Here is a 26,730-nt window from a genome sequence, read left to right as displayed (position 1 = left end):
TGGTGAAGACTGTCAGGTATAGCAGTTGTACTCTTGAATTTACTGGTTCTCAAAGTGAAGTCTTTTGATCACCTGGGGATTAATTTGTTAGAACTAGGAAATCTCAGGTCCTGTCCGAAAACAACTACATCAACTCTAGGGGTGGACCCTCTAGCATGGTAAAAAGCCACCCAGGTGATTCTGATGCATGCTCATGTTTCAGAATCACGGATTGAGTCTTTTTGCCATATAGTTACTTGGTGGTGATGCATACATCTTGAAATTGACCTAAGACCTAGAGAGGCAACTGACATGCTTTAGCTGTGTCCCCATCCAAATCTCATCTTGAATTGTAGCTTCCATAATTCTCACTTGTCTTGGGAGGGACCCGGTGGGAGGTAATTGAATCATGGGGGTGGGTCTTTCCTGTGCAGTTCCTGTGATGGTGAGAGCTGATGGTTTTAGAAAGGAGAGTTTCCTGCACAAACTCTCATTCCCTCTTGCCTGCGGCCGTGTAAAATGCACCTTCTGCCTTCCACCCCGTAGAACTGTGAGTCCATTAAACCTCTTTTTCTTTATAAATTACCCCGTCTTGGATATGTCTTTATCTGCAGCATGAAAATGGACTATTACAGTAACAAACCATAATTCTGGAGAATTTCAAACTGTGCAGATGACACTCCTCCTTTCAGCAGACATTTTCATCACTGTATGGTTGCTCAGATTAGTCATATGCCTGTGAAATGGTTAATTTTATGTGCCAATTTGACTGGCCGTGGGATACCCCGAATAAATATTTCCTGATGTGTCTTTGTGGTTGTTTCTGGATAAGATTGACTTTGGAATTGGTGTGCTCTGTAAAGCAGATTGCCTGCCCCAATGTGAGCGGGCATCATCTGACCCATGGTTCAGAGGAATAGAACAAAAGGCAGAGGAAGGAGGAGTTCACCCTGTTTTTGTTTCCTGCCTGCCTGCTTGAGCTGGAACATCTCCAGACTGGGATTTACCACACCATTGGTTCCCTGGTTCTCAGGACTTGGATGCAGACTTAATTATACCACAAGCTTTCCTGGGTCTCTGGCTTACAGAAAGGCAGGTCGTGGGACTTAACTATCCATAATCGTGTGAGCCAGTTCCTTTTAATCAATCTCTCTCTTTCATTGTGTCTTTGAGGGCGTTTGTGGATGAGACTAGCTCTCTGTATCTATCTATATACAGAACCAGAAGGAGATATCTCTATGTCTGCCTATATATAGAGGTATCCCCTTATTGTTCTGTTTCTCTGGAAAACTTTGACTGTATAGATTTTGGCACTGAGGTTGCTTCTAGAGGAACAAAATTTTAAGGATGAATTTTCTGAACTGGTTCTGGGGTTTCTAGAATTGGCTCTCTAACCTGATTAGATTTAAAGGGACAAATGACTCTATCTTCAGTAGTAAAATGAGTGCTAATAGTCCATTGTGTGAGCTGTTTGTAGAGATACCCAGAATACTGTGTTGGATACTCCTAATCAGCCAACTACAGAATCAAGGAGCTCAGCAATGTTATATATGATACCTTTTTTTTTTTTTTTAAGATAGAGTCTTACTCTGTCACCACAGCTGGAGTGCAGTAGCACAATCACAGCTCACTGCAGCCTTGACTGCTTAGGCCCAAATGATCTTCCCACCTCAGTCTCTTGAGTAGCTAGAACAGGTATGTGCTACCTTGCCCAGCTTTTCTTTCTTTTTCGTTTTTTTAGAGATAGGGTCTTGCCACATGGTCCAGGCTATTCTCAAACTCCGGGGTTCAAGTGATCCTCCCACTCTGGCCTCCCCAAATCCTGGGATTACAGGTGTGAGCCACCACACCTGGCATATATGTGATACTTTCGAACATTTTGGAAATGAATGAATATGATTATGTTGGTTGGAACCCTGATGTCATGCTACTGGAAGGAAAGGATGAGTCAGGGACTCACATTCCTAGTCTGTGCACCACATAAATGACCTAGGAGCTTCTATGTGTGCCCTGAGGGAGACCTCTGTTTACTACACAGAAGGGCTGAAATTGCCGAAAATCAAACGCAGAACCTCATCCTGCAACTGGCTGAATTACAACACAAGTTGAAGTCACAGCTTTACAGGCTACATACAGTTAAAGTGAAAGCATTAACTGGGAAAGAATGGGATCTTGCAAGTTGGGATGGGGATGTTTGGGAACATTTTGATAAAGCTGGATACAGGGGCCTGTGCACAGTGGCTCAGGCCTGTAATCCCAGCACTTTGGGAGGCCACAGCTGGTAGATCATGAGGTCACAGGATGGGGTGTGGTGCCTCATGCCTGCAGTCCCAGCTACTCAGGAGGCTGAGGCAGGGAATCGCTTGAACCTGGGAGGCAGAGGTTGCAGTGAGCTGAGATTATGCCACTGCACTCCAGCCTGGGGACAGAGAAAGACTCCATCTAAAAACAAAAAAACAAAAATAACAACAACAAAAAAAATGGGACATTGAGCCCCTAAATTCTGATGTCTCCTTTATCAGTGAAAGAGCAGTCCCACCTTTGCTTCCCCACGCCGAGTGGTACTGGCCTTTCCACCTCTGAGAGGATGAATCCTGGGTTGCCTGAGGAAATAGTAGTGGCCTCCCTGGAGACAGGTGCCGAGCAACAGTGCTGCACCCCTCAGGACCCCCACCACCCCTCTTTGTTAGACGTCAGTCCTGTAGCCCCTGAAGATGAGGTACTGTGTGACTGGCCCAGAAGGCATGCCACACTCCATTCAACTACTTGAGCTTTTTAATTTCTGCAGACAGAAATTCAGGGAATGTGTATGGGAATGGATACTGTGAGTGTGGGACCATGGTGGTGGAAGAGCAAAGGTCACCGGGGGGCCACCAAGCAGGCCATCCAGAGGCCAGACTCCTCACCTGAGGAAAGTAGAAGTAATGAGACTTTCCTATCATCGAAAGCAGGCATCTGGTATAGGGCTTCTTTCCCAAAAATTTATAAGTAACTAGAATGTCGATACATCTCCAGAATGCATGCATGTCGAAACTCATTGTGCAACTCTTGCTGACACCAAGGCACCAAAATGTCCACAAACGTAATCATTTATCATGACCTTGTGGCTAGTGTAGTCAAAATTACCCTTAAGCTCCCGCAAGGTCCATAAATTCCCCAAGGAACAGTCTGCTGCCGCACGCTGAGTCCTCTCCTGCGGAAGCACCCGCTGCACTCTTCTATCTGATAAAACTGTCCTTTTCCGACCTATACTGTTGTCAGTAAATTCTTATTACCCTACTACCCACAAGCCGACCACTTTCTGATGCTGGGCCTCTGACACTTCACCTAGCAGGTAGAAGGAACATAAAGTTGGATGGGGCTGAATGTTTTGATGTGGGCTCACTAAGCAGAGATTCTCCATTTAGTGTTGCAACTTGGGGCATTAGGAGGCGTTGAATCTGGTGGGGCACGGTGCCTTATGCCTGTATTCCCAGCACTTTGGGAGGCTGAGGTAGGTGGATCACTTGAGGTCAGGAGTTTGAGACCAGCCTGGCCAACATGGTAAAACCTGTCTCTACTAAAAATACAAAAATTAGCCCGGCGTGGTGGTGCACATCTGTAATCCCAGCTATTTGGGAGGCTGAGGCTGGAGAATCACTTCAACCTGGGAGGCGGAGGTTGCAGTGAGCTGAGATCATGCCACTGCACTCCAGCCTGGATGACAGAGTGAGACTCGGTCTCAAAAAAAAAAAAAAGTGTTGAGTCCGATTGGTTGCTTGGCTGGCCGAAACATGGACTCAGAGGTGGTCCACGTGAGTGAACTGGAAATGGTGGGCATGCCTTAGTTTAATGTGGAGGCAGAGATTCAGAGACTTAGGGGGTTGGCAGGTTAGAGTGCATTGTCATTTGAGACCTACTCACCCACGCTGGGAGGGTCTAATAGGCATACATTTCATCAATATTGTGAGAAATAAATGTGTGAGGGGTGCCCTGGCATCCTTGAAGAGCCTGTGATTGCTCATCTGTAGGCCAGGCCTCAAGGTGCGAACTTAAGTTAGTGAAATGGGAGCATAAATGCAATGGGTTTGGCTGGCTTCTGGGGTGGCAGAGCTGTCATACCACCCATATGATGCAGATATTGATGCAGAGTGGGTTTAGGAGATACTGAGTTGGCTTTAGACATTCTGACTTGAGAGAACCATGTAACATTTTGGTAAGCAAGTCCAGAAAGCAACCAGACATTCTGAGGGCTCAGAGAAAGAGGCCAGGGAGAGAGATGTAAATTTGAAAATCACTGGTATAAACCTGTGTTAAAAAACACAAATAACCAAATCAACCTTTAGTGGATGAGATCACGTAGGGAAATGATAGAATGCAATGAAGCCAATGCCCAAGACTGCACCCTGGGGAAGGTGCTAAGCTGAAGGGGACAGAAGAAGATGGCCCAAGATGGTGAGCAGAGGCAGGAAGTGGAGGCAGTGCTTCTCAGACGTGCCTGAGCATCACCTGGAGAGTGTGTTGAAACAGATTCTTGGCCCCCACCCCAGAGATTTGGATTCAGTAGGTCTGGGAGCCTAAGAACTGCATGTCAAATCTGGCTCCTTTGGGATGCTGATGCTCCTGGTCCACAGACCATGCTTTGGGTAGCCGTGGAATAGGCTCATCCCTTGACTACAAAGAGAAGGGAAGAGAGAGAGGATTTGAGGGTGGCTGGAAGTTTCTGGGGATGTAAGAAACTTACACATGTTTATAGGTCAAGATGAAGGAGGCAGTAGAGACAGGGAGAAGTTGAACATCCTGGAGAGGAAAGGGATGATGGATGAAGGAAATGCCTGGAAGAGATTAGAGGGAAGAGAAAATGAAAGCACCAGAGACGTGCTCAGTAAAAATATTAAAGAACCATGGTGCCTGCTTTTAGAAAACTAAAGCCCCTTTGAGGAAGATGATTTCTTCTCACTTCCCCTCCTTTTATTATTTTTTTTTAAAAATCTCCTAACTCCTTGGAGCTGCTATTTACTTGTACCTTTCTGACTCTCCCACTGTGCCTAGGAGCCTTTGTCTCTCTGCCAAAATCCTCCCAGGGCTGTCACTTCCGGGTACAGAGACCTAAAGGGATGACTCGCTACAGACCACTGAACAGTAATGAATATATTTTCGACAACACAAGGCATTTCAAGGATAAAGGAAAATTTCAAAAAATGTATGATCATTATTGCAAAATTGTGTTTCTACCACTTCTTGCTAGAATTGCTGTCAAGCTGTTTGACAGCTCCCCTGGGAGATCACGGTCTGGCATTGCAATCATGGTGAAGCACAAAGACACAGCTCGCTCTCCTCTGTTCACTAAAGCTGCTTCCTTACAGCCTCAGAGCCCTCTGACAAACTAGAAAAGCATCAAAAATCACTTTGTTCTGTTACAAAAAAAAAAACACAACCACCCCAATAATAGCTGTGAGCAGCTATCTGCCTGTGTGCTACACACTCTGAGTTCAAGACAACAAAAATTTATTGAGGGCTCGTAATAGAACAAGCACCAGGAGAGGTGCTGGGATCCACAGATTGGTAAAACACTGTTAGGGTTCTGAGAGGCCCTTCATCTTCTTCTCTCTTTCAAGTCCTGAACCAAATGATACAGTCATAGGAATCAGACTGGGTTGAAAATGTCAGCTTGATTGCTACTGAAGCCAGCCTGGAGAAGGTGGCTTGGCTCCAAGGCCAGAACAGGCTTCTCATTTCTTTCTCCATGAATTGAACTTGGCCCTGGATATAGGCATAGTCGCTGGAAACCCCTGTTAATCTGCTGCCAAATGGAGGAGAGAAGAATGCATGTGGCCTGTGGGCAGTGAGTGTGCAATTGATCACGCACTTAATTGTTTTCTTCTACAAGGAAGAGTAAGTAAGCAGAGTGGGCAGAGAGAAGGATGGATGCTGAGATAGTTTGGATGTCTGTCCCCTCCAAATCTCATGTTAAAATTTGATTCTGTGTTGGAGGTGGAGCCTAATGAGAGATGCTTGGGTCACAGCAGTGGATCCCTTAGGAAGAGATTAATGTCAGGAGGAGGGGGTGAGTTATCACTCTTAGTTTCTGAGAGGGCTGGTATTAAGAAGAGCCTGGCACCCCTCTCTCCTCTCTCTGATCTCTGCACATGCTGGCTCCCCTTCAACTTCCCCCATGAGTGAAAGCAGCCTGAGACCCTCACCAGATGCAGATGTTGGTGCCATGCTTCTTGTGCAGCCTGCAGAACCATGAGCCAAAGAAACCTTTTTTTCTTTATTGAATTAATCACCCAGCCTCAGGTCTTCCTTTATAGCAACGTAAATGGACTAAGACAGACGTCCTCGCTTCAATACTGCAGAGAAGAGAAAGTTTCCTGGATTCTCCATCAAAGCAAGCATGCGGAGAAGGGAAGAGCATGCTTTCCCCTCTACGTTCTAACTGGTCTCTTAACCTGTGGGTTTTAAAATAAAACCTCTGGCCAACCGAGGATGGGCTGCCCTCCTGCAGTGCATGTGGTGGCAGTGATAAATACCAGGGGCTGCAATCCTAGGCATCAATGGCAAATTCAGCTCTGACTTTCATGAGGCCTCTCCTTCACACCAGCTCCTTTGGGCATCTGCCTGGGACCAGGGGTGGGCTCTCCAGTCTTGCCTGTGGAAGGCTCTGTGAAGACACAGAACAGTATGTTGAGTAGATAAATGCCAGCACTGTGCTGTGCTCCAAACCAAAGGGTCATTTTCTGTTCTTGTTTCCATTGTAAGAATGTCCAGTCCAAGTTTGGTGGCTCATGCCTTTAATTCCAGCACTTTGCGAGGCCAAGGTGGGATTCATTGAGGGCAGGTATAAGACCAGCCTGGGCAAAATAGCAAGACCCTGTTTCTACAAAAAACTAAATATAGCTGGGTGTTGTGAGGCACTCATGTAGTCACAGCTATGCAGGAGGATTGCTTGAGCCCAGGAGTTCGAGGCTGCAGTGAGCTGTGATCATACCACTGCATTCTAGCCTGAGTGACAAAGCAAGACCCTGCCTCTTAAAAAAAATGTCCAGCCTTATTTACTATGATCCTAAATTATAGCATAAAAGTACTCTAATAACACCATGCCAGGAAGAAATACTGCCCTGAATTAGGATATTTGTCTCATTATTCAATTCCAAAAGGCAATTTAGATTATTGCTTCAAGAAGCTCTCAATCTAATAGAATAAGACAAATGCTTAAACCAATAATTACAACCCAATCCAGGCTTTTTTATAATAAAAATAAAAACATTTACAGCAGCTTAAACCAAGTGGCATTAGTCTTTTTTTCCTTTTTGAAGAGCAAGCTAGACTGTAATATTTGTGCTTTTTTTTTTGGTGTAGGTTAATAGTATGTAGACAAAATACTGTTGCCTTTAAAAAGAAGGAAATCCTCAGCCAGGCTCAGTGGCTCACACCTGTAATCCCAGCACTTTGGGAGGCTGAGGTGGGTGGACCACCTGAGGTCAGGAGTTTAAGACCAGCCTGGCCAACATGGTGAAACCTCATCTCTACGAAAGTACAAAAATTAGCTGGGCATGATGGCAGGTGCCTGTAATCCCAGCTGCTCAGGAGGCTGAGGCAGGAAAATCGTTTGAACCTGGGAGGTGGAGGTTGCAGTGAGCCGAGACACACCACTGCACTCCAGCCTGGGCAACACAGTGAGACTTTGTCTCAAAAAAAAAAAAGGCATTCCCAGAGAAGTATTTGCTTCCTATATTTCTTCTTTTCTTCCCTCCAGCTTTATTAGGGTATAACTGACAAATAAAAATTGTGTATATTTACAGGGTATGACATGATGTTTTGGTATATGTACACATTGTAAAATGAGTAAACCAAATGACTTAACATATGTCTTCACATACTTATTTTTGTGTGTGTGGTGAGGACATTTAAGATCTATCTCTTAGCAATTTATAAATATATATGAACTGTAGTCACCATGCCATACAACAGATCTCCAGAACTAACTCATCCTAACTGCAGCTTGGTACCCTTTGACCAACATCTCCCCACCCCCCAGCCCTCATAGCCACTATTCGCCTCTCTTCTTTTATGAGTTTGACTTATTTAGATTCTACATATAAGTGGGATCAGTGCAGTATTTGCCTTTCTGTACCTGGCTTATTTCACTTAGCGTAATGTCTCTAGGTTCATCCTTGTTACGAATGATAAGATCTCCTTATTTTTAAAAGGCTGAATAGTATTCCACATTTAAAAATTGAATGCATCCTGGCTGGACGCAGTGGCTCACTCCCATAATCCCAGCACTTTGGGAGGCCAAGGTGGGCGGATCACCTGAGATCGGGAGTTCCAGACCAGCCTGGCCAACACTGTGAAACCCTGTGTCTACTAAAAATATCAAAAATTAGCTGGGCCTGGTGGCACATGCCTGTAATCCCAGCTATCAGGAGGCTGAGACGTGAGAATTGTTTGAACCGTGGAGGCAGAGGTTGCAGTGAGCTGAGACTCTGCCACTGTGTTCCAGCCTGGACAACAGAGCAAGACTCTGTCTCAATAAATAAATAAATAAATAAATAAAATTCATGCAGCTCTTGGTGGACACTTGGGTTGTTTTCCTATTTTGGTTATTGTAAATAGCGCTGCAGTGAACATGAGAGTGTAAATATATCTTTAACATGCTGATTTCATTTCCTTTGGGTAAATACTAGAGAAGTATGATTGCTGGGTCCTATGGTAGTTCTATTTTTAATTTTTTGAGGAACCTCCGTACTGTTTTGCCACAATGATTGTGCCAATTTCATTCATTCATTTATTCATTATCTATTTATTTATTTATTGAGCTGGAGTCTTGCTCTGTTGCCCAGGCTGGAGTGCAGTGGCACAGTCTAGGCTCACTGCAACCTCCGCTTCCTGGGTTGAAGCGATTCTCCTGCCTCAGTGTCCTGAATAGCTGGGATTATAGGTGTACACCATCACACCCAGCTAATTTTATATTTTTAGTAGAGACAGGGTTTCACCATGTTAGCCAGGCTGGTCTGGAACTCCTGACCTCGAGTGACCTGCCTGCCTCTGCCTTCCAAAGTGCTGGGGTTACAGGCGTGAGCCACGGTGCCCAGCCCAATTATGTATTTTATAGCAATTTTTTAAATGCCGAGTTAACATCTAATCCAGTATCACACATTGCAGTTAGCTCTCATGTTTCTTTAGTCTCCTGTAATCTTGAATGTTTCTTCAGCTTCACCCTCTTTCTTCCTGTCCCTTCCCCCTCCCCTTCTCCTTTTTCCTCCCTCCGTTCCTTTTTTCCTTCCTTCCGCCCTTGCTTCTTTTCATGACACTGACATTTTTAAACATAGGCTAGTTGTTTGACCCCATTGTCCAGGCTGGAGTGAAGTGGCAGGATCATAACTCACTGTCGCCTTGAACTCCTGGGTTCAAGTGATCCTCCTGCCTCTGCTTCCCAAAGGCCTGGGAATACAGGCACAAGCCACCCTGCCCATCATTCTTTTTTCTTCTGAAATATTTTCAAACTTACAGAAATGTTGCCAGAATTGTATAGCATTTTGCAACTTTTTGTACACTTGAAATTATTTTTACTGAGATTCACCAATTTTTGATGTTTTGCCACATTTACATTTGTTTTAGTATTTTCTCTCTCTCTTTTTTTTTTTTTTGAGACAGAGTCTTGCTCTGTTGCCCAGGCTGGAGAGCAGTGGCATAATCTCAGCTCACTGCAACCTCCGCCTCCCAGATTCAAGTGATCCTCTTGCCTCAGCCTCCTGAGTAGCTGGGATTACAGGTGCCTGCCATCATGCCTGGTTAATGTTTGTATGTCTAGCAGAGGAAGGGTTTCACCATGTTGTCCAGGCTGGTCTCGAACTCCTGACCTTAAGTGATCCACCCTCCTAGAGTGCTGGGATTACACGCATGAGCCACCTTGCCCAGCCTATGTTTGTGTATATGTAAAAAATAGTTTTAAAAAATTGAACCAGGCCAGGTACAGGGATTTACACTTATAATCCCAGTATTTTGGGAGGTTGACGGCAGGTGAGGGGGTGGATCATTTGAGCCAGGAGTTCAAGACCAGCGTGAGCAACATAACAAGACCCTCTCTTTCTAAAAGAAAAAAAAAAAAAAAAAAGAGAAAATGGAACTACTTAAGAATAGGTGTCACCCTTAATATGATAGTTTTTGAGGTGGGCGGTGAGATTCTTGCCCATTGGACAAAACTTGATGTGGGGAAGGGAATCAGCCGAAGGGCTCTGCGTGTGTGGAGATTAAGCCTGTAGGTACATGAAGTGGTTGGCAAAAAGCCAATATTTTGGAGTAAGTGGGCTGGGGGAGCAGGGACCAGAAAGGCAGCTGGAACTTACCACTTATGTTAAGGAATTGTGACTTTCTTCCATAGGAAAAAAGAAAATGTTGAAGATTTTAAAGCCAGAGATGATAGTACCAGATTGATTGATTTATTTTAGAAAAATTAACTCTAGGGCAATTAAGAAGAGAAAGGACAAGATAGACCAACGAGGCAGATACTGCACTCCACCAGGGAGCCATGAAGACCCAAGCGAAGGGGATGCAGAGGAATGTTTGTTCAGTGCTTACTGTGTGCAACTGTTTTACATACGATATCTCATTATGGCAAAAACTGAGGTCAGAGACATTAAGTCACTTGAGCAAAAATAGTCATTAGTAAGTTGATGGCATAGTTAATATTTGAACCCAGGTGTATGTGACTCGGAAGCCCACTCTGAAACACAGTGGGGTCATGTAGGATGGAGTAGGACTCGGGGGAGCTGAGGTGGTGCCGTTAGGCCCTGATGGCCAGATGGACATGGTGGGTGAGGAAGACATAAAGATAACAACTGGTGTTTCCGGCTCGGACTCCTGGCTGGACTGTGACAATGATATTCCAGTCCAAGCTGGAAACATGAGGAAGTGATCACTAGGGCCTGGGCATGGTGGCTCACGCCTGTGAGCCACTTTGGGAGGCCGAGGTGGGCAGATCACTTGAGGGCAGTAGTTTGAGACCAGTCTGACCAAGACAGTGAAACTCTGCCTCAGCCAAAAATATAAAAAAATTAGCCGGGTGTGGTGGTGTGTACCTGTAATCCCAGCTACTTGGGAGGCTGAGGCAGTAAAATTGCCTGAACCCAGGAGGAGGGGGAGGTTGCAGTGAGCTGAGATTGCACCACTGCACTCCAGCCTGGGCAGCAGAGCAAGATTGTCTCAAAAAGAAAGAAAATGATTACTAGGGAAAGGAAAGAATTGGGGAAGGGAGATAAAATAATGATTTTATAACAGTCTCTGTAAATTTGGCCTGCATGACTGGGTTTGTGAAAACCTTGGGCAAGATACCTAGTGGACAGTTTGGGTCAAGAGCGCAGAAGAAAAGTCTGGGCTAAAGATAGAGATTTGGCTGCTGAAGTCTTAGGAGTGTTCACCCAGTGATGAAAAGATGGCTAAGGGTGGAGACCCAGGCACACCAGCATTTAAAGGATGGTGGAGAATTAAGACTCAGTGAAAGAAAAGAGAAAGGATGGGAGAGGCAATGCCTGCAAAGCACAGACTGGACCATTTCAAAAAGGTGAGTGACTAGGTCTGTTAAGTTCTAAAGACGAGTTCCAAAGGGAGGCCTGAAAGATTCAGTGGGATTAACGAATTGGGAAGTTACTGATTATCTTTTTTTCATTTTGTTTCTTTATTTTTTTATAACCTCATATTAGAGGTGATCACTGGTCTTAATGGGAGCAGTTTCAGTAGATTGGCAGCAGCCAGTCCTGCCCCCCAGGGATTAAAGAGTGAATGGTGGTAGAGAAGAGATGACTCTTTCTTTTTTTTTTGAGACAGAGTTTTGCTCTTGTCTCCCAGGCTGGAGCGCAGTGACACGATCTTGGCACGCTGCAACCTTCACCTTCCAGGTTCAAGCAATTCTCCTGTCTCACCTTCCCAAGTAGCTGGGATTGCAGGCACCCACCACTATGCCCAGCTAATTTTTTTTGTGTATTTTTAGTAGAGATGGGGTTTCACCATGTTGGCCAGGCTGGTCTGGAACTCCTGACTTCAGGTGATTCGTCCACCTCTTCCTCCCAAAGTGCTGAGATTATAGGAGTGAGCCACTGTGCCCAGCCTGAGATGATTCTTAAGAATTTGGGCAAATGGTGATGACAGGAGTTGATGTTACTGAAGGCTTACTGTATACCAGGCCCTGGGCCAGCAATTTACATGCATTATCTGGCATGATCCTTACAATACTCCAATGAGGTAGGTACCATTATTATCCCCATGTTCTGATGAGGAAACTGTAGTGGAGAGAGTATAGAGAGGTTATGTAATATGCCTAAGGTGTTCTACCATGAATACATAGTGGAACGCAGATTCACCTCTAAATCTGTCTGGGTTGAATGCCTGTGTTATAAGATGATGGTAGCTTGAGCTGAGTTATTCTCTTATTTTCCCCCTATGCCTGAGCCTGAGCCTGTCTATAAGCAGCAGATTGGGAGTAAAACCTTATAGTGAGGAGGATATTGACCATGTATACAGCAAAGAGAATAATTGATCAAGCAAGATTTAAAGGAAGGATATTAGATCACATTGAAAAATGGAGCACCTAAGTTTTGGAAATGAGTTAGGGACATCTCTTTGTCAAGGGCCAGAATAGAGGATGGAAGAAGAATCAGTGAATATGTACTCAGCTGTCAGCTTAAGGCAACATTCTTTTCTGAGATTTAAGTAACATTGGCTTAAGTCCCCATTCTACATCCATTGGGAAACTCAGTCCAACATTTCTGTGAATTCCTGGAATCTCCTCTTCTTATGGTTTCTTTGGCTTTGAGTGTCTGCTTCCACTAAATTCTTCATCTTACTTGTAACTGAACTCTGTGGCTGTTCTCCTTTCTTGGTTCTTTGCTGACTGAGTTGTGGAACTCAGCCTCTCGCGGTCTTTTTTCTTATTTCTCCCCTAAATCACTCACATAAGGCATTTGTGCATGTGACAGATATTACAGAAGGCTTAGGGGATTATATATCCTTAGCAACACAAATAACTTAAAATTCTGACAATAGATATCTCTATTTTAAACATTCTCCAGCTCCCCTATCACTGGGAACTCTCTCCCCCAGCTCCAGCCTCCCACACTGTTATTTGAGCCCCATCTCTTCTTATCCACCCCCATTTCCTCTCCTCCAGTCCCCATGTTTTTGGATTTTATAAAATGTAGATCTGACTAGCTGTCTCTTTGCTTCAGAGTTTTATTCTAAGCCATCCTCTCTTCTTCCATACTTAAAATGTCATTTCGAAGTAGTTTCCTAAATAAGACATTTTTCATCCCTAAGAAAAACTCTAGTATCTACCAAAATAATAGTTTTTCACCTCAATACTTACAGATAGGCTTAAAGGTAGAAGGAAGGCATTTCAAAGAGTTCATATATGTTGTTTTCTATTTTCTTAGTGAAATATAAGACATGCTCCTCTTTTGAGGATTGGATGAGTCTAGCAAAGATTTGGACAGCTGGGGTTAGGGATTCTGTCAACAGAAATTCACCAGTTTTCTAAAATTTCATAAAATACCATATTTACATAAGGTAATTCCTTTAAGCACATAAACTTGTAGGATTGGTTCCCTTGCTAGAGATGGATTACTCGGTTTACTGAGTACTCTGGTCAATACAAGAAAAGTAGAAAAAGCAACAGAGAAGAAAAAAGTCAGAGTATGTAAACTAAAGCCAGGGTAAAGGAGATCACAGGCTTTGCTGATCCATCTCTCTTCTGACTCAGCCATAAATACAGTTTCTGCATTGTACCACATTGCCTTCCTGGGGGGCTACAGGGATGTTCGTTTTGCAGCTGAAATAGGATTAAAGGGTTGTATTTATTAGCTATTGCTCCATAAAAAATGATCTCAAACTCTCCTCTCCTCTCCTCTCCTCTCCACTCCTCTCCCCTCCCCTCCCCTCCCCTCCCCTCCCCTCCCCTCCCCTCCCCTCCCCTCCCCTCCCCTCCCCCCTCCTCCCTTCTCCTCCCTTCTCCTTTCCTTCCCCCCTCCCCTCCCCTCCCCTCTCCTCCCCTCTCCTCCCCACTCCTCTCCTCTCTCTCCTCTCCTTACCTCTCCTCTCTCTCCTCTCCTCTTTCTTTTTTAGACAGAGTCTCGCTCTGTCACCCAGGCTGGAGTGCAGTGGCATGATCTCAGCTCACTGCAACCTCTGCCTCCTGGGTTCAAGTGATTCTCATGCCTCAGCCTCCCCAGTAGCTGGGATTATAGGTACTCACCACCAAACCCAGCTAATTTTGAAAATACAAATATTTATTATTTCACAGTTTCTGTAGGTTAGGAATTCCGAAGTGGCTTAGCTGGGTGGTGGTGGTGGTGGTGGTGGTGGTAGAGGTGGTTTTGTTTGTTTGTTTCTTCTTCTTTCTTTCTTTCTTTTTTCTTCCTATTGCTTGGAGCAAAAATTGTTTTTGTTTTAAGTTCAGGGGTACACGTGCGGGTTTGTTATAGGTATACCTGTGTCATGGGGGTTTGCTGTTCAGATTATTTCGTCAAGCTGGGTGGTTTTGGTGCAGGGTCTTTCATGAGACTGCAGTCATCTGAAGGCTTGACTGGCGCTGGAGGGTCTGTTCTCAATCTTATGCATGTGGCTGTTGGCAGGAAGCCTCAGTCCCTCACCTGGGCCTCTCCATACTGTCGTCACAACATGGCAGTGAGTTTCTCCTAGCGTGATCTGAGAAGGAGAAAGCAACCAAGATGGAAGCTGAAATGCCTCATGTCTCTTGATCCTGGGAGTGACCTACCATCAATTTTGCTGTGCTACATTGGCTGCACAGATGGACCCTGGTTATGGTGTGGGTGGAGACTTCACACCAATGTGAATACCAGGGGGCAGGGATCATTGGGGGCCCGTTCAGAGGCTGGATGCCATGGGAGTCTCAATAAACATTTCATGTTGGGGGGTGAGATGATGGGAAGTATATGTCTTAATTTATATGTGTGTTGTTAGACAGGCTAGACTGGTATTATAGTTAACAGATTTTTAGATTTAATAAACCAGTAAAATAAAAAATAACTGGGGAGGGGATACCAAAATAAGTCTATTTCAGTGTTTTGTTAAGTGAGAAAGAAAAAGAAAAAGCTGCCGTTGACCACCACCACGATCATTTCATAAAAACACATTTTAACATAAAAAAGGGAGAAGGATATAATCTCAGAATAAAGGCTAGTCCTTTCAATGGGATCATTCAACTTTGTTAAAAACTCACAAACTCGTCAGAGCTTTTCACATTTAACTGTGGACTGATGAAAACTTCATCCTATCTTAGTTCACAAATTGTTACTCAGGAACCACTGAGCTAGACCCTAGGGTGCTCCAGTAACTTTCGAGATGACTATGAGAATCGTGTGGAAACATAATAGTTCAAAGTAAGTGAAAAAGAAGGACTTGAAATGGTTGACACAGAGACAGCAATTTTATAAAATTGTGCTCATGAGCTAGATAGAAGCTAAAGAGTTGGCAAATGTTTAATGTATCAGTTTTTGTGATTTTTTTTTGCTACTTATGTTCCTACTAATATTTAGATGTTTATTATTTAAGCTAATTAATGAATAAAGATAAATAGAGCATTACTGCAGCCTGGCTAAATGTACATAAAAGTAACACAAGTCTCAGCATGAGCTTTTTATTTTATTATTTATTTTTATTATATTTAAGTTCTGTGGTACATGTGCAGAACGTGCAGGTTTGTTACATGGATATATATGTGCCATTGTGGCTTACTGCATCCATACCCCCGTCATCCACATTAGGTATTTCTCCTAATGCTAACCCTCCCCTAGCCTCCCACCCCCTGGCATTAGCTTTTAAACAGCTTTCATAGTTAATACATTTCACAGATATTTAATGTGTTTTTTGATTATTTGCTTCATTTATGTCAAGTATTCTTTTCTAAATAATTACCTCTTCACTTCAAAGATATGCTTTTCTTAGTAACCTAGATGATGTAATTATACATGTTTCTTTTGACATGAGGGTGAAATATCTGACATTCTATCCATTAGAGATAGACTTCGGATTGTTAGTGCTTTGCCTTCCAAATTGATGGGTTTGTAGTAATGTGGTCACATTTTCATTTGGTTCCATTTTTTAATCTATGACCTAGTGTTTGCAAGACTGAAGGCTTGGGTTGGGAAAGGGATCAGTTATTATTTTGTTCTGGGGTTGACTTGGAACCTACTAGAATCATGCTGTAACCATTTAGGTTGATAATTAATTTCGAGTAATATTTAAGAAAATAAGGGCCGGGCGCGGTGGCTCAAGCCTGTAATCCCAGCACTTTGGGAGGCCGAGGCGGGTGGATCACGAGGTCAACAGATCGAGACCATCCTGGTCAACGTGGTGAACCCCGTCTCTACTAAAAATACAAAAATTAGCTGGGCATGGTGGCACGTGCCTATAATCCCAGCTACTCAGGAGGCTGAGGCAGGAGAATTGCCTGAACCCAGGAGGCGGAGGTTTCAGTGAGCCGAGATTGCGCCATTGCACTCCAACCTGGGTAACGAGCGAAACTCCATCTCAAAAAAAAAAGAAAATAAGGGAAACCTTTGTCTTCAATAAAATCTTGTTGTAGATCTTCATAAATTGGTTTAAAACCTATACATTTTTATTTTGAAAATCCCTTTGGTGAAAACTACTGTTTCATTCTATACATAAAGTCCAAATGTTATTAACAAGTTATATATATCTAGAAGTATTTAGCATAGTTTCAGAAATTGCACTTTTGGTTTTGATTTTATAGCCAAATTGGTTGACTAAGAAGCTAATTGAGGTTCTTTGAGAACCTCTATGAATTTTTTGCCAGTTTTCAGTTGGAATGCCTTGTTCACACAGGCATATTTAAATGAAAGTAGTGAGCAGTTGATTTTTTGAAGACGTGAATAACTTTTCTTTTGGTGTAAGGACAATTCTAGTGTCACTGAGCTGTATATAAATGTGACACTGGAACTCAGCCATCAACACTCTGCCTAATTTTACTTCTTTCCTCTGGGTATAGCTCTCACTGCACTAAGTTCTTCCAACAGTCAGACCATGTTGTGACATGTTGCGTCTAACTGAGCACATTTTTGCTACTCACTGGCATAATTTAGGGTAAATGTTAGATGTGTTTATGCTTGCCTTAGGGAACATTTGTAGGTGCAAGCTTAGAAATTTTTGATGGCATTTTGATACCCGCTGTTGGTGCTAGCTAATTTGAATCTTAATTGGTCATTACAGGTTAGGTGTGTTACACAGATAACAGCTTTTTTTTTTTTTTTGAGATGGAATCTCACTCTGTCGCCCAGGATGGAGTGCAATGTCTCGATCTCAGCTCACTGCAATCTCCGCCTGCCAGGTTCAAGCAATTCTCCTGCCTCAGCCTCCCAAGTAGCTGGGATTACAGGCGCCTGCCACCACACCCACCTGATTTTTGTATTTTCAGAGGAGTCGGAGTTTTGCCATGTTGTCCAGTCTGATCTCAAACTCCTGACCTCAGGTGATCCACCCATCTCAGCCGCCCCAAAGTGCTGGGATTACAGGCATGAGCCACAGCACCCAGCTGCAGATAACATTTTTGAATCAGGCTAAGATTTCTGATGGGAAACTTGAATGTTTATTTTTTTACAGCCACATGGCCAGGCAGAGAATACTATGACATGAGGTAATGAGTTAACAAATACTCTTTTAGCAATAAAATGTGTTTTGTCTTAAAACTGATGTTAACTCAGTGTTCTTGCCTCAAATTATCTGTGGGCCACCCAAATGGCCCCACCTTTGGCCAGACAAAAAGCAGCCACTTTTAAAAGGTAACATCAGAGCCAGGACTTCTAAAGTGAGCCATTTATCAGGGTAATGAGTGCCATCCCTGGAGCCTTAGAAGATGACCTTTTGTCTTTTTGGTGCTGATAGACCAAAGAGAAGAGTAACCTTGGAACCTCAATCTAGAAATTGTCACGCATGGTTCTAATTATAAGCCCCAAATTGCTCAGTCATTTATGTATAGGAAAGATCTTGAATAGTGGGTGTCCGCACTTTCTTTAAAATCAAAGCCTTACAGATAGACTAAGTTCTTATCTGACTTAACCTCACTGATAATTCCCTTTGAAGATTGCTGGTGGTCACCAATGGTTTGTTTGAGAGTGATCTAGAAGGCTTGCTGAGTGGATTGTGGGGCTGGCCATTAGCCTGGAAGATGACCCAGGCACCTTCCTTCCTGAGACTTGAAGTAACGGTTATCACCAGTTTCTCCTTCCCTGGGACTCAGACCCCCTTCTCCTGGATATTAAACACTTGGGGAAAAATAAGCAATCAGTGGGGGCCCCCAAGAGAGCAGCTGCTGAAATCTGTAAAATAATTTCTTGGTAAGAGAACACAGACTTGTTTGGTATATTTGTCACAGTTTACATGTCTCTAGCTTGTACACCTCAAACGATAATTCCCTTGTGAAAGAAATGTGCGCATCAGCTTCTCTAGACAGCCGATCTTTTGTGTCATTTCTACATTTGAACTCATTTAATAAATCAAAGCCTTCGTTGAATCTACTAATGCAGCAGACAGTTCATATCACCATGGTCAGCATTTCTCCTGCACCACAGTAGAGCAGAGTTGGTAAAGTTTCAGGCTCTGGAGTTAGACCGTTGAGGTCTAAAGCCTGGCACCACCACTTACTAGGTTGATGATTTAGGCAAAGTAGTTAACCTCCCTGGACTTCAGTTTTCTCATCTGTGACGAAGGAATAATAACAGTTCTTATTGTTTAGGGTCGTTAAAGGAGCACATGGGCTGACACATGCAAAGTGCTGAGTGTGGCTCTGAAATAACTACTTAGGGGCTGGGCCAGTTGTTCACGCCTGTAATCTCAGCACTTTGGGAGGCCAAAGCAGGCAGACTGCCTGAGCTCAGGAGTTTGAGACCAGACTAGGCAACATGGCAAAACCCCGTCTCTACTAAAAATGCAAAAAATTAGCTGGCCGTGGTGGCACATGCCTGTAATCCCAGCTACTTGGGAGGCTGAAGCAGGAGAATTGCTTGAACCTAGGAGGCAGAGGTTGCCAACAGTGAGCCGAGATCACGCCACTGCACTTCAGCCTGGGTGACAGAGCGAGTCTCTGTCTCCAAACAAACAAAAATAAAATAACTACTTAGTTACTTCCAGGGAAGAACGTGGTACCTTTAGTCAGGGCCATGTTTGGGGCCAGGGACAGAAATGTATTCATGTTAGCTTAAGTAAATGAGGTGGTTTTTTTTTGTTTTTTTTTGAGATGGAGTTTCGCTCTTGTTGCCCAGGCTGGAGTGCAATGCCATGATCTTGGCTCATTGCAACTTCTGCCTCCCAGGTTCAAGTGATTCTCTGCCTCAGCTTCCTGAGTAGCTGGGAATTTTTGCATATTTAGTAGAGACGGGGTTTCCCCATCTTGGCCAGGCTGGTCTTGAACTCCTGCCCTTGTGATCCAACCGTTTCAGCCTTCCAAAGTGCTAGGATTATGAAAATAATCCTTATTAAAAATAATAAGGCTACATAAGCAATCACATGGACACTCCATGTCAGCTGGGACATGTGGGTACCAGAGGTCAATGTCAACAGCCTCTGAGGCTTCTCCTTCCATCTCTGGTGGGTGTGTTTGTTTTCACAGACCAGCTTTCTAGGCTTACCAACTGTGCACATGCCCAGAAATTTTTTTCCCTCAAATCTGTGTAAATCATTAGATCAAGCGCACTCTCTGTCATGTGACTTAGTTACAGTGACCTGTTCCCACATTTCTAGGTAAGGAGAAGTCCAGTCAGCTGGGACCAGAGGCGGGAAGATCATGCTGTAAATATAGTGGTTCCTTCCAAAGGGCCTGGTGTCTTACGTCTCTAAGAAGGGGGGGCGTAACGGTGGTGGTGGTAAGGAATGTGGCAGTAATTGGCAACTCTAGGATAATCATGACATTGATGTTCAAGGGAGATTAAAGGTGTCTTACTTTGAGTGCATATTATTTATTTTTATTTTTTGAAGACATGGTCTCACTTTGTCACTCAGGCTGGAGTGCAGTGGTGCCATCACAGCTTACTGTGGCACCGACCTCCTGGCTCAACTGATCCTCCTACCTCAGCCACTTAAGGGTGCCACCATGCCAGGCTTTTAAAATTTTTGTGTAGAGACAGGGTTTTCCTGTGTTGCTCAAGTGGCAAACACCTGGACCCAAGTTCTCCTCCCACATTGGCCTCCCAAAGTGCTGGGATTACAGGTGTGAGCCACCAAACAAGCCCAGTTATTTTTTAAAAACTTTTTATTGAAGGATGACATACATATAGAAAAGAGGATGCATGGGAAGTGTAAGCTTGATGAATGTGACAAACAACACACCTGTGAATCCAGCACACAGCTTAAGAAACAGCATTATCACTGCCCAGATGGCCCCTTTTGTTCCCCTTACTGAAGACTCCATGAGCGTGGATTAGTTTTCTGTTTTTAAGCTTTCTATCAATGGAATCATATACCATACACATTTTTGTGTGTCTGGATGCTTTTAACATTGTTTGGGAGATTCAGCAATATTGTTTATATTTGTAGAGCATTCGCTCTTATTGTTGTATTCTGTGCATGCATATACTAAATATATATATATGCTTTTTTTTTTTTTGAGATGGAGTCTTGCTCTGTCATCCAGTCTGGAGTACAGTGACACAATCTCAGCTCACTGTAACCTTGGCCTCCTAGGTTCAAGCGATTCTCTTGTCTCAGCCTCCTGAGTAGCTGGGATTACACATGTCACCATGCCTGGCTAATTTTTGTATTTTTAGCAGAGACAAGGTTTTACCATGTTGGTAAGGCTGGTCTCAAATTTCTGACCTGCCCGCCTCGGGCAAGTGATCTGCCCACCTCAGCCTCCCAGAGTGCTGGGTTTATAGGTGTGAGCCATTGTGCAGTATTATATTTTGTATTTTGTTTCTCTGGTCTACCTCTGATGGACATCTGGGTACTTTTCTCTTTTTGTGTAAATAGTGTTGCTGTGAGTTTCTGTTGATCAGGTATACATTACTGCTGACTACTTTTACCGCCAATGGTTTATACTAGGTATAATGAATTATCTTCCATCATGTATAATTGAATTGATCACTCATGAGTACTTATGAATACCGTTATGCTTTTTATCTGGTGGTTTCTTTTTATGTGGTGACTTTCATGGTGTGAGGGCAGGGCCATGTTTTACACATTTTGTGTAGGTAGTAGAACCTTGCATATTATCTCTATAGATACTCAATTATTTGCTGATTGATTGATTGAATAAACAAATGAATGGTGTGTGCCTCCCTCTTTTTTGGGAACAAGCTCTATTTACAGGTGAGGCCTCCAGCTGCCATGTTTGGACCAGGCTGACCTGCTGCTTAGCCAAAGCTGATTGATTAAAGGGGTGGACACGTGACCCAAGCTGGGCCAATGATGTCTGTCTTATGGGACTTTAAAATTTGGAGCCGAAAGGAGCCTGGGTGCTGCTGATGCTCAGTCCTTGTGACTGTGCTCCAGACAGAAGACCCACAGGCTCCTGCTGCTGGGTACCAAAGGCTCAATGCATCCTGCTTTTCCTAATTTGTGGATGTGAATAAAGATGTACATACATGGCAGGCTGGGCGTGGTGGCTGACGCCTGTAATCCCAGCACTTTGGGAGGCTGAGGTGGGCAGATTGCCTGAGCTCAGGAGTTCGAGACCAGCCTGGGCAACATGGTGAAACCCATCTCTACTAAAAATAAATTAGCCAGGTGTGGTGGCATGTGCCTGTATTCCCAGCCTCTTGGCGCCACTGCACTCCAGCCTGGGTGACAGAGCCAGACTCTGTCTCCAAAAAGAAAAAAAAAAAGTCTACATACATGATTGCTAAACAACAATGCAAAACTATTTTGAATTCAGTTCCAAAATGCTAAGTAGAGATAAGTGCTGTAAAATGTCAAAATATGGAGAGATCAGTGAAGACTCACTTCTTCATGCATACTGTTGCCTTGGCTTCCTTCTTGAGGACAGCTGCTGTGAATGTGACCATATTTTCCAAGCCAGGAATTTCAGTGTTAAGGGATGGGTCAGGAGAGGAGTTATGGGGATTTGGGAATGAGAATGGGATGTAGGTGTGAAATTGTAGAGGCTGAATGGTAGAGATCCTACAAGTAAAGGCTTTAAGTCTTGGAAACTGATTGAATGTGAGGGGAAAGAGAGAAGTCGAAGATGATGCCAAATTTTGATTTTCTGGGTTAGGAAAGATAAAAGTAACGTTATTTATTAAATAAGGACATCTGAGGAGTGCAAAGTGGGAAGGGATAAAGATGAGTTCCGTTTGGGCTATATTAAGTTTAAAGGCCCTGGTGAGAGAGCCAGATTGTTCTGGTCAGAATATGAACTCACAAGTTAGGAAGACTTGGAGTCCCTTATGTTCTTTGCTCCATGCTCTGCGGTGTTGGGCACTTTATTTATTTAGCTTCTTCAAGTCTCAGTTCCCTGTCTGGTAGCTGATGCCTCCTTGTAAGGATTCAATTGAGACAGTGCATATAAAGGTTTTAGCTTATTGTCTGGCAATTAAGTATTCATAAAGTATGAATTAATAGGGTGATGATGGCCCTGCTTGGTGGCCATGCCTGTTATCCTAGCACCTTGGGATGCCAAGGCAGGCAGACTGCTTGAGCTCAGGAGTTTGAGACCAGCCTGGTCAACATGGTGAAATCCTGTCTTTACCCCCCCCCAAAAAAAAAAAATTAGGCTGGGCATGGTGGGTCATGCCTGTCATCCAGCACTTTGGGAGGCCGAGGCAGACAGATCACTTGAGGTCAGGAGTTCAAGACCAGCCTGGCCAACATGGTGAAACCCCATCTCTAGTAAAAATACAAAAATTAGCCAGGCGTGGTAGTGCCTCCCTGTCCCAGCTACTCCAGAGGCTGAGGCAGGAGAATCACTTGAACCCGGAAGGTGGAGTTTGCAGTGAGTCGAGATCATGCAGCTGCACTCCAGCCTGGGCAACAAGAGTGAGACTCCATCTCAAAAACAAACAAAAAACAAACCCCACAAAAATTAGGCACAGTGGTGGGCATCTATGGTTCCAGCTACTGCAGATGGAGGCAAGAGTTTCACCTGAGCCCAGGGACGTCAGGGCTGGAGTGAACAGTGATAATGCTGCTATGCTACTGCAATCCAGGGTGGGCAACAGAGCGAGACCCTGTCTCCAAAAAAACAAATAAAAATAGGACAACGATGATGTGAGGCTGTCCAGAGTGCTTCTGGGCAGCAGGGCCCCGAGCCCTGCTGCAAAGGATCAGCTTGCAGGTGAAGATGATGCAGGGAAAGTGGCTGAAATTAGCAAGAAGAACTTGTGAGGAGGAAGAAGCAGCCCCAGTCGTATCATTGGCAGAGAACACAAGCTAGGAGAAGTAACAGGAGCTAGAGGAGACTGAGAGAGGAGCAGGAGAGTGCAGGCTCACAAGATCAAAGGCGGAGGGGGTCAGGAGCAGGTGACTATCCCGGTTGTTTCTAAAGCTTCATATCCCCACCACCACCACCAGAGACAGTCTTGCTCTGTCACCAGGCTGGAGTGCAGTGGCACGATCTCAGCTCACTGAGAACCTCGGCCTCCCGGGTTCAAGCAATTCTTCTGCCTCAGCCTCCCAAGTAGCTAGGATTATAGGTGTGCACCAGTATGCTCCGCTAATTTCTGTATTTTTGGTAGAGACGGCGTTTCGCCATGTTGGCCAGGCTGATTTCGAATTCCTGACCCCGTGATCCACCTGTCTGGGCCTCTCAAAGTGCTGGGATGAGAGGCGTGATCCCAGCCAGCTTTATCATCTTAAGCAAATAAGTCAAGGTTAAGGGCAGCAACGTGTTAAGTTACTCCAACGTAAAAGAAGACTGAGTCCAACAGGTAGCAGGTACCTGCACGTCCTCTCTCGCCAGTGTGGAGATGAACCAGGACCTGGCAGTTTTTCCCTGTCTTCTGTGGTGTCTCCTCCCACACTGCCAAGCCCCTGCCTGCTACCATCGAGTACCTTTGGAGGAAGAACCGAGTAGAGGAACTGTTAAAAAAAAAAAAAAAAAAAAAAAAAAACAATTCATGATACCTGGGCAACACTCACTCTATTTTCATTTCCTGCAATGTTTCTGAGTTTGAAACTTTGCCTCCCCGTCTCTTGACTTTCCTCAACAAACTGGTAACAGTAAGGAGTTGCATGTATACATTTGATGGAGGTAGGACTTGGAAAGTGTTTGTCTGCAGTAATCAAGAGGAAAGGAGAGGAAAAGAGTGAATAGGAGGAGAGAGCAAGAGAAAGAGGAAGGGAAAAGGAGGATCCGCACAGGGACTGGTTTGGGGGTGGAGAGATGAAGAGGGTGCTCTAGAAAACAGGTTGCTATGGGTTTTTCAAGTTTTGTTTTGCAAACGTCATCCTTAGCCCAAGCTGTCCCCCGTGGCCATCAGTCTTCAGCGTCTTCTCAGCCTCCTCGCTAGAGCACTGGGCCTGGGCTCCAGGAAGGGTAAGTGGATAAGCTCGGCAGCTGTGAGCCTGTCTCTGGGGCGCAGTTCTAAAGGCAGCCGACCACCCAAGCGCAGGGCCAGAAGCCAGCCTGGCCGTTCTCTCCCCGGCTTCTCCAGGCCCTGTGTGTTGGGGTTTCCCTGGTGAGGAAACCCTGGAGAAGCCCTGTGCTCTGGAGATTAAAATCATTTTAAAAAATACGTTGGGGCAAATTGGATCGTAGCTCATACTGCAGTTACAGGTTTTAAAAGCTGGTTTCGGAGTTAAGCTGGTGACCAGGTAGGGTGCCTGCTCCCACCCCCATCGTGTTCCACGATCCAGGAGGTCTCGTCCTGATTTCCCAAGTGTGGAAACAGTCACGTGTTCCTTGGGACTGTGGAAAACGTGCACGTCGAAGCTCACAGCACTGACACGGTGGCCTTTCCCGTCTTGCTTTGGTGATCATCCCACACGACGGGATTAACCTGTTGTTTTTGCAAAGCCCCAGGATTTTCCTAAGCATCCAAGGGGCCCGGCCGTGTCTTTGTTGGGAAATAGTCAAAGGGCTTCAGAAACTGCAGGCCGTTGCCGCGCGCAGGGCCCGTCCTTGGACGCCTTTTCTCTGGGGATGGAGTTTTAGACTCGGGTTTGTGACTTGACTTTCCTGACGCCTGCGCCCCTGAGGAAGCGGCGGTGGCTCCGAGGCCAGACCCGGTTCTAGCCGCAGGGAGCATCCTCCCAGCCCTCCGCGGCCGGGTTTTCTCGACCGGGCCTGGCGGCCTTTGCAGGACGCGGGTCCTGGGGCTCCGAGGGCGGTCCGCGCGTACCCCGCGCCTCCCACAATTCCTGGCGCCCGGCCCCGCACCCCCGACCCGGCTGTCCCCCACGGCGCAACGGGAGGCCTCGGCGGTCTTCCGACGCTGTCGGGAAAGTAGCTAGCGCACGCCCGCGTCCGCGCCCCCGTGCGCGAACGCCGGCTTCGGCCATTTCCGGCGCGGCGCCCTTCGGCAAGTTCCGCAGTCGCCTGTCGGAAATGGCTGCCGGCCGGCAGGGGGAGCGGCGGATCCGGCGCGGCCTGGAAGGCGGGCGGCCGGCAGCCAGAGCGGCTTCTGGGACACCGACTTTCGCGCAGGCAGCGGCGGCGGCGGCGGCGGCAGGTCCCTGAGGTGGAAGCCGGTAGGGCTGCTGGCGGCGCGTGAGTCCGAGGAGCGGGGGCTGCGTCTGCAGTGGCTCGTGGGAGGGTACCTGGGCTGGCCCCGAGCGCTAGGGACGCGGCGGGAGGGACCGGCTCCGCCGTGCCCAGGGGAGGCTGCTGCCCGGCTGCGGGAGGCGTGTAGCCTCCGAGCGAAGTAGGCCTTCCCGGCGGCTCGGGGGCCTGGGGAGAGGCCTCCAGGGCCTCGGCCGGCAGCGGGAAGGGCTAACGGGTCCCCGTGCTGGGGCACCCCGTCCTCGCCCCCACACGCCCCCTCTCGCCCCAGTTTGAGCTGCTCCGGACGCGCCTCCACATCTTTTCATGGACGCTCGGCTGCAGCTGTTGAGCCGCCTCTGCTCCCTGAAGCCCTCCACCCTCTGTGGCCGTGGTGTTTGTCCGGCTGCTGGCCCTGAGCATCTTCTGTCCGGGGAGGCGCAGCCCGGGACTCCCCTACCCCTTCCCGTGCACGCCCTCCCACATCTGCCCCCTCTTCCCACACGCAGTCGCCTGCTGCCCTCCCCCTAGCTCCTTTTGCCGGGCTCGCCTCCTTTCAGGAGGCACAGTCTGGGGAGCCGCTTCCTGTCCGAGGGTCCAGGTGTTGCAGGACCCTGACGCCCAGGCCCAGCTCCCCGTAGAGCCGGCCTTGCGCTGCACGGGCGGGTCCGGACAGGGCTGCGCGGGGCGTGTGCGCGCGGCCGAGCTCCGAGCCCGGCTACTGGGACAGCACCGATCCCGAGCCCCTTGGAGGCGAGGCAGGGCTGCCCGGCTGCCGATGGGTGCTGCTTTCTCTTCTCCACGTTGAGCGAGAGGTTCAGCTCCTTTTATTAATAAAATCTGCGTGGCTCTTAGAAGACTTAAATTTTGTGGATTTTGCCCCTCCCCCGCCACCTTCGCCTCACAAGCCACCCCCCCCTCCCAACCGCCTTTCCCCGCAACCTGGATTGTTTTCCTTCCCTTTTTAAAAAACTCCAAAGGCTTCGTGAAGTCCTCTTGGTTCGACTCTTTCGGTGGAGGAAAAATCGCAGAACACCACATGTCCATTTTTCCCCCGTATGAGATTTACTTAAGAGGCGTCTTTAGCATTTCTTGTCACTTTGTCCTACTCT

At 46.0% G+C, this 26,730-nt stretch overlaps 1 protein-coding gene across 13 annotated transcripts in view; it reads left to right on the top strand.

Moving 5' to 3' along the window:
* Positions 1-26,730, top strand: part of EXTL3 (exostosin like glycosyltransferase 3) — a 133,139-nt gene that overhangs the window by 55,899 nt on the left and 50,510 nt on the right. For 4 of the 13 annotated variants that reach the window (XM_035269652.3, XM_017963657.4, XM_035269649.3 and 1 more), the window contains exon 1: positions 25,451-25,608. The exons of 4 other annotated variants lie outside the window; for them this stretch is intronic. The gene's annotated coding sequence lies outside the window, so the exon portion shown is untranslated. Of the gene's footprint in view, positions 1-24,396; positions 24,455-25,450; positions 25,628-26,730 lie in introns of those variants that run through there. 5 more of the 13 variants (XM_078347118.1, XM_035269648.3, XM_078347113.1 and 2 more) reach the window with 2 other exon arrangements.

Source organism: Callithrix jacchus, chromosome 13 (genome assembly GCF_049354715.1).
Source record: "Callithrix jacchus isolate 240 chromosome 13, calJac240_pri, whole genome shotgun sequence".
NCBI lineage: Eukaryota > Metazoa > Chordata > Mammalia > Primates > Cebidae > Callithrix > Callithrix jacchus.
This window is presented reverse-complemented; position numbering and strand designations above follow the sequence as displayed.